Below are 12769 nucleotides of genomic sequence, written 5' to 3' on the forward strand. Positions count from 1 at the left end.
TGTATCTTTGGCCTCCCGGCTGCGGCACCTGGCTCCCCTCTCTCCCTTCTCTCTTCCCCTCCCCCTCCCACATGGCCCAGCTCAGTCTGGTCATGTCCACTCTGGACTCTCCCAGACGTCCCCGCCTCTACCTACGCTCTCCCTTTTATCTACAATAAACTTTCTGCTCCACCACCCCTAGGAGAGGTCCTGTCCTTTCTTTACCTTTTTATTTATTGTCTTCATCCATCTGCATAGAGTTGTAGGCCAGTAAGGGCAACAGAGTGAGTCAGGGTTTCCAATTAAAAAAAAGTATTTAACCAGGTGGTGGTGGATCACACCTTTAATTCCAGTACTCAGGAGGCAGAGGCAGGCAGATCTCTGAGTTGAAGGCCAGCCTGGTCTACAGTGAGTTCTAGGACAGCCCTGTATGGAAAAACACGACAAAGAAGTATTTAAGGGCCAGCAAGATGGTTGAGTGGATAAGAGCATTTATTGATAAACCTGACAAGCCAAGTTTGATCCCGTGGACCCAGATGATGGAAGAAGTGACTCTGACTTCCAGAAAGCTGTCCTCTGTCCTGGACACACACAGGCCATGGTATTCAGGAATATACACGTGCAAAACACACACACACACACACACACACACACACACACACACACACACACACACACTGTATTTGTAAAAGAAAACATGCTGTGGTCGGCAGCCCTAATTTATTTATGTTTAAAAGAATGCTAACCCTGATTTATTTATGCTTTTAAAAATGCTAACTTGTACAAAGGGAATAATAAGTAATTCTAAGAAAATTAAGTCAGTGAGTTAAAAACTCTTAAACTTTTATCTCAATCAAATGGCCCAAGACTCTAATCCCAGTGACTCAGGAGGTTGAGGCAAGAGAATAATAAGCTTATGGCCAAAGAGGAGAAGTTTGGTGATATTCTGTGTCTAATAAAAAGTTTTAAAAGGCCTGGGCAGTGAGTTGCAGGACAGCCAGAGCTTTTACACAGAATCCCTGTCTTGAAAAACAAAACAAACCAAAAAAAGCTGGACATGGTGATGTGAAAGAAATAAGAACCTGACCACTCCTAGGTACGGCTGAGGAGGTTTTTCTTGTAGATATGAGGGAGAGTACAGTACAGAGAGGCATCTGGAAGGTCCAGACTGAACCAGGCCATGAGATGGGGGCAGGGGCAGAGCAGAAGAGGAAGAGAGTGAGGGACAAGGGAGGGGACCTGGAGAGGGAGAAGAATCAAATGGCCAAGAGAATAAGGACCAAGAGGCCAAGAGAGCACTTGGCCAAATGCCTGGGCTCTACAGGAATGAGAAGCTGGGAAAGGGAAGGGAAGCTCAGGGGCTGGAGACAGGGTAGAGAGCGGTGTGTGTGTGTGTGTGTGTGTGTGTGTGTGTGTGTGTGTGTGTGTGTGCGTGTGTGAAGCTGAGAGGAGCTAGGGTTCTGTAACAGGTACTTGCTATGCTGAGAGAGCCAGGTAGCCAGCTTTATGAACTACTGCGCAGAGAACCCCCGAGGGTATCCCAGGCGTGGGCAGGGAAACATGCTGAGCAGATGCACACCATGTGGGCATGGTGGTGGCAGCAGGGGACGGGGCAGCCATTCACAGCCCAGACGCTGCATTCATGGCAGAGCTTATTATAATAGAGAGATGAAGAGAAAGATAGGGGAGAGGGAGGGAGAGAGAGAGAGAGGGAGGGAGAGAGAGAGAGAGAGACAGAGACAGAGAGAGAGACAGAGACAGAGAGAGAGACAGAGAGAGAGAGAGAAGAGCGCACCCCTCGTGGGAGGAAAGCGGAAGACAGAGAGAGGAAGGGGAGGAGTTTTTCCTTAGAATGAGGCTTTTATGTCAGGACGCTGGCGGCAGTGAGGGGTGGGATTTCAAGGGGCCATCAGCATGTTAACTAACAGCCAGCATCTGCTTTGATCGTTAGTAGGCACCTCATTTGGCTATTTGTCCTGAGTTTCTTTGGGATCTAGCAGGTGTGTGCCTGTAATCCCAGCATTTAGTAGGTTGAGAGAGGATGATCATGGTCCCCTTGAAGGACATAGCAAGTTAGAGACCAGTCTGGGCTACATGAAATTCTGGGTCAGAAAAACATGAAGGGCTGAGGAAAGAGCATAGTGGTCAAGCATTAACACTTACCCTCGTCTTAGTGAGGCCTTGTCTAAAAACAAAATCCAAAAAGAAAAAAGAAGTAATATTAGCACTAGGTTTGTATGGACAGGGTTTTACTCCCCTCCCCGTGTTTTTATTTGTTTCCCCCTTTGCAGTATGGCAAACCGTGTTCCTCTAGTATGGTGGCTCGTGCCTGTAAGTCTAGCACTTGGGAGGCCACGGCAGGAGTGAGAGGCCAGTCTGGACTTCTACTGAGCACCAGGGCAGCCTGGGCAGTCTCAAGAAACAAAACAAGCAGCTGTGAGGAACTCCGGAGTCTGCAGCTTGACCTCCGCTTCGCTAGCCGCTCACAGGCAGCTGGAGTCGCTGTGCCTTTGTTCCGTGCGCCCAGGTCGGCTGTTTCTGAGCCTTGGGCCACCCTGCTCCGGCAGATGCCCTTGGTCCTCGAGTCCTCCTTGGGGCGTCAGGGAGGCGGCTTTGGGGCCTGGGCTTCCGCTGAGCGCTGGAGGAGGAGCAGCAGCGGAGGCACACGGTTCTCAGGGGGAATCCATGAGGCCTGGGAGTTGGGGGGCGGGGGAGGAGACTTGGACATCCTGGGAAGGTCAGGCGAGAGAAGGATACTTCCTGGAGATAGACCCTAGGAGGCAAGGTCTTCCATAATCAAATCCAGGTGTGGAAAGTACCTCTGAGAAGGGTAAGGTTGTCATTGTGCCAGCTAGCTACCTGGAACAGGAATAGGGCATTTCCACATCCCAATTCAAGGTCACCCGAGAGAGTCCACCGCGGAAGAGCAGGCTTGCACACACAAAGGCGTAGTACCTGGAGTGGGCTTATACTTCCGGGTGGGCAGAAAAAGATGACGGAGTTACTCCTCAAGGAAGCATCAGAGTGAATGGAATCTCCACTCTGTGTCCTTCACTTGCCCTGCTGAGAGGTCCCCCAAAGGCAGCAGCCTAGTGCTCTGAAAATCAGCCTGCTTCTAGAGGAGCCAAGCCCAGCCTGCCCAGACAGCGCTGCAGTAAATAGGTTACATTCCTTGGAAGGGACAGGAATAAGGCCTGGTTACCAGTGCCTGCTGCTGTACAACACTGTTCTCTTAGCATAACAGCCATTGCCGGCTTATTTGTTTATTTATTTATTCATTCATTTATTTATTTATTTAGGTTTTTTTTTTTTTTTTTTTTTTTTTTTTTTTTTTTTTTCCCGAAGCAGGGTTTGTTTCTCTGTGTAGCCCTGGCTATCCTGGAATTCTCTCTGTAGACCAGGCTGGTCTCTGACTCACAGAGATCCACCTGCTTCTGCCTCTCAAATGCTGGGACTAAAGGTGTGCACCACCATGCCTGCCTGGACCACTTATTGTTTTCCCCAGATACAATTTCTCTGTGTAGCCTTTGCTATCCTGGAACTTGCTCTGTACACCAGGCTGCCCTCGAACTCACAGAGCTCTGCCTGCCTCTGGCACCTGGGTGCTGGGATTAAAGATGTGTGGTGCCATCCCTCGGCTAAAGAACTACTTTTATCAGTTTGTATGGGCACATGAGTGCAGGTGGCCACAGGGGCGGGATGAGTTGGATCCCCCAGGAGCTGGCATTACAGGACATTGTTACTGAGAATCAAACGCCGGACCTCTGGAAGAGCAGTACACACTCTTAACGGCTGACTCACCCCTGCAGCTCCTGTGTGTCTGGTTTTTGAGACAGGGTCTCACTTCATAATATTGGCTGGCTTGGAACTCACCAGGCAGACCAGGCTGGGCTTGAATTCATAGAGATCCACCTGCCTCTGCCTCCCAAGAGCTAGGAGTAAAGGTGTGCGCCACCATGCCTGACACTATTGCCGCCTAGATCAGAGCCGCTATGACGGTTCCCCCAGAGACCCTCAAGCTTGTGCCTATGATACTCCCTCCCGGAAAGAGTGGGTGCAGAGCGTGATCAGCCCTTACCTGAGATCTCAGCCTCTCCCTCCAGCACCTTCCTGTCAGCTGCTTTGTTTGTTTGGTGTTTGGTTTTTCAAGACAGGGTTTCTCTGTGAGCCCCTCCCTGGCTGTCCTGGAACTCACTCTGTAGACCAGGCTGGCCTCAAACTCAGAGATCTGCCCACCTTGGCCTCCCGAGTGCTGGGGTTAAACATGTGCATCGCCGCCGCTGCCTGGCATCTGTCAGCTGTTGATAATTCTGACTCAGCTGCATTGGTCTCCTTGTCTCAGAAGGTAGAATGTGTTTTAGAAGGTTAACAAGGGGAGGCACTTCACCTGTGCGGCTGGGAAGTCGGCATCAATGCTGGGGTGAGGAGTATTTCTATAATGAAGCTGTTTTGGGGTCACACCAGATTGGACTGTGGTAGAATTGTTACTTCAGCCTGTCATTGGTGCCTCCTTAGGGCAAGTAAACTTTGTTTTTGTCTCTCAGGAAAGTTCCCACAACAATGTCCTCCCAACACACTGTAGTGTGCCTTGGGTCCATGAATAAGGAAAGGAGAGGAGGGCAGAGTCCATGCGGCAGGCAGTAGACAGGTGTGTGCTGCCATGTCTTCCTCCCCTGCTTGTTTTTGTTCTTAGGCTCTACTGAGGCATGGTATGTGTACGCACACACATGTTCAAGCACATGTGGAGACCTGCCTGAGGTCAGTCTTGGGTACCATTCCTCAGGTGTCATCCACTTATGTTTGATTGTTGTTTTTCTTTTGTGTGGGTTTTTTTCCAGACAGGGTTTCTTCTGTATTATCCCTGGCTGTCCTGGAACTCACTCTGTAGACCAGGCTGGCCTCAAACTCAGAGATCCACCTTCTGTGCCTCCCGAGTGGTCCATCTTATTTTTTTTAATTTATATTTATTTATTTTGTATGTGTAGACATGTGGAGGTCAGAAGACAATTTGTAGGAGTCAGTTCTTCTCTTCTATTACATGGGTCCCAGAAACTGAACTCGGGTCATAAATGTGTTAGCAGTTGCTGTTATCCACTGAGCCATATTGCCCACCCTCCTTGTTTTTGAGACAGGTCTCTCACTGGGATCTGAAGCTTGCTGATCAGGCTAAGCTGGCTGGTCATTAAGGCCCAGGCATCCACCAGTCTCTACCTTCCCCTTGCTGAGATCACAGCGGGCACCCAGTGTCTGGCCATTTACTTTTGACGCGGTTTTGAGGCTTGAACTTGGTCCCTAAGTTTGCAGAGCAAGCATTTTACCGACTCAGCTGTCTCCCCAGGCTCCCCGTCTACTTTTTTATAAAGACATTTTTGTAAAGTCACTGGATTTAAGGGCTGACCTAAATTCATGATGTCTTCTCAAGACCCTTAATTATATATGTTTATATACGTGTGTGTATATATATATACTTTCTTAATTATATCTGCAAAGCCTATTATCTCAAACCAGACTGCATGTCTGGGTGGACATGGCATTTTGAGCAAGACTGTTCAAACTGCTGTATTGCATGACACAATTTTTCAAATGAAAGTTGGGAAACCATTTTGGAGGCTGTAGGAACTGAAGAGGAAGCCATCACTTGAGGCCAGTGTGGGTGTGGGCCTGGCCCTGGTGGCTGAGAACAACAGAGACAGGCTGAGGGGCGAGCTGCCCGCCTCCTCCGTGATGTTACGATCCATCCAAGTAGGACTGGAGAAGGTGATGCACCACATTTAAAACAAATTTTATTTCCTATGATTGTGTATTTGCACGGTGTGTTGGGGGTGCGCATGTGCTGCAGCGCTTGTGTGGAGTCAGAGGACGATCTGTGTCCGTTGGCTCTCTCCACCCACCCTGTGGGTCCTGCAGCTCAAACTCAGGTGCTCAGGCTTGGAAACAGAGGAAGCCATCCCGCCAATCCCTCCTTTTTCTGTGTAGGAAGAAAAGAAAAATGAGAAAGAGGTCCTGGGATGCAGCTCAGTCATAGAGCACATGCATGCACAAGGCCCTGGGTTCAGTCTCCAGCACACCGCCCACAAGTGAGGACAACGGTCTTGAACAGATTTTCCCCAAAGAATATAAGAAAATCTTCAACCACCATATGTAGCATGTTCCATTTCATTACTTATTGGAACTGCCAGTCAAAACTATTACGGTAGGAATTGAAGAGATGCCTCAGCAGTTTAGAATACTTGCTGTTCTGCCAGAGGGACCCAGGTTTCCCCCATACCCACATTTGGTTCCTAGACATTAAGATTCAATGCTTTCTTCTGGTCTCCAAGGGCACCAGACACATGCATGGTCCACAGACATATATGTAGGAAAAATACTCATAAAATAAAAATATCTTAAAATCAAAACATTATAGTAGATCGCAGGCCAGGGAGGTGGCTCAGGAGGAGAGCATTCAAGTGCCTGGTATATGCATGGTCCTGTGTTTGATGCTCACCCTGAGAAGAGGAGAGGGAGAGGTGGAGGGGATTATATAATTCACACCTACTGGAATAGCTATTATAAAAAAACACAAAAATTGCCAGGTGGTGGTGGTGCACGCCTTTAATCCCAGCACTCAGGAGGCAGGGGCAGGCGGATCTCTGTGAGTTCGAGGCCAGCCTAGTCTTCAGAGCGAGTTCCAGAACAGGCTCCAAAGCTACACAGAGAAACCCTTATCTCAAAAAACCAATACTAGCCGGGCGGTGGTGGCGCACGCCTTTAATCCCAGCACTGGGAGGCAGAGGCAGGTGGATCTGTGAGTTCCAGGCCAGCCTGGGCTACAGAGTGAGTTCCAGGACAGCCAGGGCTACACAGTGAGAACCTGAACCAAAACTAAAACAAGAACTTGTATTTAAATGGTTAGAGTGACATCATCACTCCAGCCAGAAGGCAAAAACAATACGAATACTCTTGAATGACGGTTCACTGTTCTGTGACCCCACTTTTATTCAGTCATTAAAAGTAAAATTCTGACATATGCTGGGACATGTAAGAATCTTTCAAACATCATGCTAACTGAAATAAGCCAGGCACATATTTTCATGGTCCTGCTCATCTTAGATACCCAGGGCTAGCAAAATCATGAATGATTGTAGCTAGATGTTGTGGGGAGGGGCAGCCTGTGTTGGTTACTTTTATTTTTATTTATTTATTGTTACTATGTGGGTCCTGGAGACTGAACTCAGATTGTCAGGCTAAACAGCAGGCATCTTTACCTGATGAGCAATATTGCTAGCCCTGGAGTTATTGTTTTCTTTTTCTTTTTCCTTTCTTTTTTTTTTTTTTTTTTTTTGGTTTTTCGAGACAGGGTTTCTCTATGTAGCTTTGCGCCTTTCCTGAAACTCACTTGGTAGCCCAGGCTGGCCTCGAACTCACAGAGATCCGCCTGCCTCTGCCTCCCAAGTGCTGGGATTAAAGGCGTGCGCCACCACCGCCCGGCGAGTTATTGTTTTCTTATTAAGATTTTTGTATTTGCAACATGGTCCCTCTCCATAACCCTGGTTGGCAAGGAACACTCTTTGTAGACCAGGCTGGCCTTGAACTCACAGGCCTTGAACACAGATCGTCTGTTTCTAGAATACTGAGATATTGAGTTTAAAGCTGTTGAACAAACACACCTACTCTTAAATTTTTTTATCACTCATTCATGTGTGTGTTTGTGTGTGTGTGTGTGTGTGTGGTGTGTACCCTCAGAAGCCAAAAGAAATGTTGGATATCCTAGAGCTAAAGTTACAGGTAATTATGAGGAAATAAACTAGAGTCCTGTGGAAGAGCAGCAAACGTTCTTAATTGCTGAACCATCTCTCCAGCCCTGGAACTGCTTTTTGTTTGTTTTGGTTTTGGTTTTTTGAGACAGGGTTTCTCTGTGTAGCTCTGCCTATCCTGGAACTCACTCTGTAGACCAAGCTGTCCTGAAACTCACAGAGATCCGCCTGCCTCTGCCTCCTGAGTGCTGGGATCAAAGGCGTGCACCACTGCCGCCCAACTCTGGAATTACTTTTCAATGAATACATTTTCTATTTGGGATGTTGTTAAAAAGGGCTGGAAATAGGTAGTGGTGATGGTTGTATAACATTGTGAATATACTTAATGCCACTGAATTGTAGAATTAAGATGATAAATTCTGTTTTCTGTATATTTTACCATGAAAAACCTACATGAAATTACCATATTATTTAACATAGTAACAAAATTCGAAAGTATCACACTCTCTCTGTTGGAGAAGCTGTAGATAAGCAGGCCTATTCATATTCTGCCAGTGGGGACTAAAAGGACTCTTGTATTGCTAATAAATGCTTTTTTTGCTTACTTGATGATCTGCCTCCTTGGAGATAAAAATATAGGTTGGTGGTGGTGTAGCACACCTTTAGTCCCAGCACTCAGGAGGCAGAGCAGGCGATCTCTGTGAGTTCGAGGCCAGTCTGGTGTACAGAGAGAGTTCCAGGACAGCCAGAGCTATGCAGAGAAACCCTGTCTGGGGGTCGGTCAGGGGAGAAAAGAAAAAAGATGAAAACACATGTGCACTTGGTTATCCCTTCCAGGGTTTGCCTTCTTTCTTTCTTTCTTTCTTTCTTTCTTTCTTTCTTTCTTTCTTTCTTTCTTTCTTTCTTTCTTTCTTTCTTTTCTGTTTTTTTTTTTCGAGACAGGGTTTCTCTGTGTAGCTTTGGAGCCTGTCCTTGATCTCACTTTGTAGACCAGGCTGGACTTGAATTCACAAAGATTCGCCTGGCTCTGCCTCCCGAGTGCTGGGATTAAAGGCGGGCGCCACCACCGCCCGGCCTTCTTTCTGTGCTAAAGACCAGACCTCTGACCTCATGCACACTGGATGTGCTGCCTGGAGTTTCAGCTTCCAAAGCTGTGATCTAAACAAATGTCATCACAGTGAGGTTGTTTCGTCTATCTTATTATGACCTTCATGATTTGCTTTTTTGCTTATTTTCTTGAAGTACCCAATGTGAAATGTATTTAGAAGGCACAATCTGAATGATAGTTTATTTGTCAATACTAAGGTTATATATTACTTCTAGGTCCTCTTAGAAGTGGAGACGGGAAATGGGCAAGTATACTTGTGAGTTCACACTGATACCTCCAGTTTTTTTTCCCTCCTAAGACAGGGTTTCTCTGTGTAGCTTTGCGCCTCTCCTGGAACTCACTTTGTGGATCAGGCTGGCCTTGAACTCAGAGATCTGCCTGCCTTCTGCCTCCCGAGTGCTGGGATTAAAAGCTTGTGCTGCCACTGCCTGGCTATTTTTAAAAAACTTTTTAAATTTTATGTGCATTGTTGATGATGTCAGGTCCCCTGGAAATGGATTTACAGACAGTTGTGAGCTGCTATGTAGGGGCTGGGAATTGAACCGGTGAAGAACAGCCAGTGCTCTCTTAAGTGTTGAGCCGTCTCTCCAGACCCCCAATACCTCCAGTTCTAACTAACGTTGCCAGGTTTGTTCTGTCCTTCTTCTACCTCTCTGTGTTTGTAGCTCTGTTCCTCAACTATAAGGAACTTGGTTTCCAAGCTGGGCATGGTGGCACACTCTTTTAATGTGAGAAAACCAAGCACAGAGAAGGCCAGGGAAGGGAGCATAAAAACAAGCCTGAAAGGGTTGATCAGAATGAGGCTTTTGAAAACCTGAGTGATGAATGTTTCGTTCAAGGGCACATGTCCTCTGAAGTGCAGGGAGGGAAGCTAGTCTTTCTAAGGCTTACACCTACCCTTTAGGAGCCAGCTTTATTAAAGGGTGTTTGTTTTTTCCTTCACAATTAAGAAATTTATAGAAAAGAATTTCTAGGCCAAGCAGTGGTGGTGCACGCCTTTAATCTCAGCACCAGGAGGCAGATGCAGGCAGATCTCTGAGTTTGAGGCCAGTCTGGTTTATAGAGAGAGTTCCATACACACATGTACACATGCACTATCACACACACATATCTGTGAACATGTGAGTGCACACACACTAAATTTTAAAAAAGCTGTAAGTTAATGTAATGCAAGCATGTATTACATGACTTTTTCTGAGAAGAAAATATCTATTTATTTTACTTAGGTGACCAATGATGCCTCAAAGAAATGATTCTACCCAAATCAAATCTAGTTTGGTAACCAAGTAATTTCTTGGTATTACTTGGGTGAGGAATCAGAGTGTGGGTGACCCGGGCAACCACATCACAGCAAGGCCACTCCAGCATGGTAAAGACAGCTGTGTCTCAATGCCCCCAGGCCAATCTGCAGGCAACTCCACCAGTTTCCTCTTGCCCAGCAACTGTCTACTGCCTATATACTTTTGAGACCACCTTATGAGGTTTTTAACTTTCTAAGCTTCCTGAACCTTGTACACTTTGTTAGACCTTCAGGGCTTTTTGTTTTTGTTTTTGTTTTTTGAGACAAGTTTTCTCTATATAACAGCTCTTGCTGCTGCCCTGGAACTCAAACTCACAGAGATCCTCCTGTCTCTGCCTCTTGAGTGCTGGGATTAAAGGCGTGCACCACCAGTCTGGCTGGGTCTGAAGTGCCTCCCACGAGGAGAGAATGTTTCAACTCAGAATAACTAAATAGCTCAAGTGGTTTAAAGCATGCTTTTGAAATTTTTGTTGTTATAAAAGTTGTTATCAGAACAAATAACGTCTCATCTCAATAAGGTTTGTAGATTACAGCATTGCTTCTATGTTACACTCATCTTTTATTTATTCATCTGTTTTGTGTATGTGTTTGGGGTGGTATCATGCCACACATTAGGAAGTCAGAGGACAACTTGCAGAAGTAGGTTCTGTCCTCCTACCACACATGTTAAATCCCTTTCCCAGTTGAGCCAATCTTGTTAGCTCTACATTCTTGCTGTTACTGTTGTTGAGAAGGGTCTTGTCATAATAGTCCAGGCTGGGATCTTCCTGTCTCAGTCTCTTGAGTCCTGGGAGTACAGACATGCATGCCCAGATTTCAATGTTATTTTGATTTTGAAAATTACACTGTGGACATGTAAAAGAATTCACTGTTGTCATGGAAAAAGAACATTTTCCCCATGGGGTTGTCATAAACATTTAATGCACAATTCAGGTACAAAATTTGGCAAAAGATATGAGGAATTTAGATGGGAATTTAGCTTATAGGAAAGGTCTCACTAGAAGTGATATGATCTTTAAAGAAACCACCACCCTTTACTTCCATCCTCAATTACCTTGCCATATTAACTCCTAAGGTGTGTCTAGTTTGTGGAAGTCTACAAGTATTGGGGACTTCAAAGAAACAGGGAAAGCACAATTCTAGAGTACAGAAATGTGAACTCAAATGTGGTGGCACAAACCTTTAATCCCAGCTCTCAGGAGGCAGAGGCAGGTGGGTCTCTGTGAGTTCGAGGCCAGCCTGGTCTACAGAGTGAGATCCAGGACAGCCAGGGCTGTTACACAGAGAAACCCTGTCTCGAATCTCACAATTTTGGAATTCTAGTATCTGAGTAAATAAAGTATTTGATGGTAAATTAAAAAGAAACAACAATATCAAATCTAATTTCTGGTACTCAAGACTGCAGACAGAGGCAATCAGACATTAGTTTGAAGGCTACAAGGACAGCTTCCTACAACTCTGCTTCGTGGGAGACCATCTTTTAATCAGCCCTAGAAAAAAGGACTTCTAAAAATTAATGAGGGTGGGCTGGAGAGATGGCTCAGTAAGACCTTACTGCTGTTCCTGCAGAGGAACTAAGTTCGGTTCCAGCACCCACCACCTCAGCGGGCTCACAGGTCCTCAATACCTCTGACCTCCTCAGAACTGCACTCAGGTGTGCATACCGGGAACAGACAAACATGTATACACATAATTTTTAACACATAAATGAAATAGGAAATAGGCTGGGTGTGTAGCTCAGTGGTAGAGCCCTTGCTGGCACATATGAAGACCCTGGGCTCGATTCCCGGCACCGCACTATGCACAGGAAATGGTCCAGTGGAGTTAAAATTTTTAAATAGTTCCTTATGACACATCCCTTCACACATGGCACAGATTCTACAAGCGAAATCGCAAATCTAGTCTCTCTACTCTTCTTTTTTTGAGACAGGGTTTCTCTGCCTAGCCTGGCTTTCCTGGGGCTCGTTCTGCAGACCAGGCTGGGCTCGAACTCAGAGATCAGTCTGCCTCTGCCTCCCGAGTGCTGGGATTAAAGGTGTGCGCCACCACCGCCAAGCAAGAGAAACTATTTCTTGTTGGCCTTCCCGCCCCATTTCATCTCCGTCTAAGGTGAAGACTATGGACACCACAGGAGGCTAGCTTGAGGCTTTGCTTCAGAACCTGGGCCAGAGCCGGGCTCAAGGGGTTCCAAGGGAGCCAGGAGGCTTGACTCTGAAGCATCTCCTCCTGAGAGCGGAAGACCAGGTGCTGTGTGGCCTCACACTTGCTAAGGAAACCCGCGGTCACAGGGAAGAGGTAGAGTTGCTGAGCCATTGCCGCACAGCACAGGTAGACAAAATGGCGGCGCTGCCCGGAGAAGGCGCTCGGCGAGTCTCTCTCTACAGCTGAACTACAACTCCCAGAACTCTCTGCGCGGAAGGCGTGCGTCCGAGCGCGTCTCTGGCGCTCTGGGTTGCGGCCCCTCCCCCTTCCTACAGAGGATTTCCAGAAGACGTTGCCCCTTCGGTGTGGTGCCCCGCCTTCCCCGCTTCTCCCCGCAGTGCCCGACGGGACTCGGGGTTTTTCGACTTCGCAGTCGAACGTCTCTAGCGCCTAAAAAGTAAAAAATTAAAATTAAAAAAAAAAAAAAACCCCAAAAAAACTATA

The sequence above is a fragment of the Peromyscus leucopus genome, chromosome 8b, assembly GCF_004664715.2.
Source record: "Peromyscus leucopus breed LL Stock chromosome 8b, UCI_PerLeu_2.1, whole genome shotgun sequence".
NCBI lineage: Eukaryota > Metazoa > Chordata > Mammalia > Rodentia > Cricetidae > Peromyscus > Peromyscus leucopus.